General features: G+C 41.1%; 1 pseudogene; it reads right to left on the bottom strand.

Annotated features, from left to right (window-relative positions):
- Positions 1–327: 327 nt before the first annotated feature.
- Positions 328–1,127, bottom strand: LOC149128522 (nucleosome assembly protein 1-like 4 pseudogene; annotated as a pseudogene).
- Between the last annotated feature and the right edge of the window lie 471 nt (positions 1,128–1,598).

Genomic DNA, 1,598 nt, shown 5'->3' with positions numbered 1-1,598 from the left:
GAGGCCCCTGCCCACAGGCCAGCGTCCTGACCGTGTCCTTATTAGGCTCTTTTTAGAAATTCGTGAATGAAGAGCTGGCATGGTGGCATCCACTTCTGATCCAGCTCCCTGCTAATGTGCCTGGGAAAGCAGTGGAAGTAGCCCCAGTGCCCTAGGCTTCTGAACATACGCAGGACACCTGGAAGAAGCTCCTGGCTCCTGGCTTCAGATCAGCTCAGCTCTGGCCATTGTGTCAATTTGAAGAGTGAACCAGTAGTTGGAAGACCTCGCTCTCTCTGTAAATCTTGAAAAATAAGAAGAAATGCATGAATGATTAACAGACAAAGATTACACCTTAGGGTTGATGACAGTATTGTGCTCATCTTCTCCCTCCCTGTCACTTTCGTCCTCTTCTCCTTCCTCACCTTCTTCAATATTGTCATCAGCCTCTGTGGCCTCCCCAGTGAAGTAGAGCACAGCTTGCGTTGATGTTGGCTTGCTGAAGAAGTATACAATCTCAAAATCAGAAGCTAATGTGAATTCAGTCTTCAACCAGTGATTCTCCATCCCCAGATGCTTGAAGAAATTGAAAAACAACTTGTTGGGCACTTTCTTAGTGGTTGTTCTGACAGTTCCCAGTCCTAGTGCTTCCGCGTTTTCTTGATAGTTTTGACCGTCCCAATTATTCCTTTCTTCCAGTCAACTGTACACTCAACACAGTCAACAATTTCAAGAACTTCAAAGGAAAAGGGATCAGCCTTATCTGGCTCTGACTTCATCTTGTAGATTTTTGTCAAGACTAAGTTGGTAAAGTAGTTGTTGGGTTCAAAGTAGAACTCCAAAACAGAAGACAGAGGCTGTCTTGGGTCTGAGAACTTCACTTTAATGTCCTGCAGGTGTTTCAAGTTTGGTTTATCATAGCCCCAGATGAGCCCCCTCAGCATGTTCACATTTCTGAAGATGGTGAACCAGAACTCCAGGATCCTTCTGGGGTTTCACTCTCTGCTGCTGCTTCTTCCTTCTCTTCTATGACTAACTTGTTTTTCATGTTTTCCAACCAACTTATCCTCCTCTTCATTGTCACTATGTCATTCCAGCTCAACATCTGTTGGCTTAACATCACCAGTGACGAATTCTCTTGGTACCATGACGGGTACTTTCTTTCCAAGTGATGAGCATGGCTTCTATATAAGCACACATGCTTTTTCATGAAAGTTTTGAAGACCCTTATCATGCATGGATTTCAGAATTTTTAGCATTAACATAGATTATTTTTAACCCCACTTTATTTTGCAGTCATACACACACTATATTTTTTCTCTCTTAAAATCTAATATAAACTATTACAATTTTTCCTTTGTACATCATAGATATAAAGAAAGTAAAGGAAGGAAATTAGTCTTTTATGCTGAACTAGATAATCACTAGTTTCCATGATTTCTTTATTTGTGAATATCTACTTTCCATCTGGCTTCATTTCTCTTTAGTCTGAGGAACCTTTTATAGTGCATGACTTTATTTCATTTAATTAAAGTCTAATGTAAGATTCTGGAGGGAAGGGTTTTGCTCTTATTTAATTTCTTGCCCCACTTTCATAACATGGCTCCACTGTCTTCAGG

Source organism: Oryctolagus cuniculus, chromosome 1, assembly GCF_051225735.1.
Source record: "Oryctolagus cuniculus isolate XC-2025 breed Fujian yellow rabbit chromosome 1, ASM5122573v1, whole genome shotgun sequence".
Taxonomy (NCBI): Eukaryota; Metazoa; Chordata; class Mammalia; order Lagomorpha; family Leporidae; genus Oryctolagus; species Oryctolagus cuniculus.
This window is presented reverse-complemented; position numbering and strand designations above follow the sequence as displayed.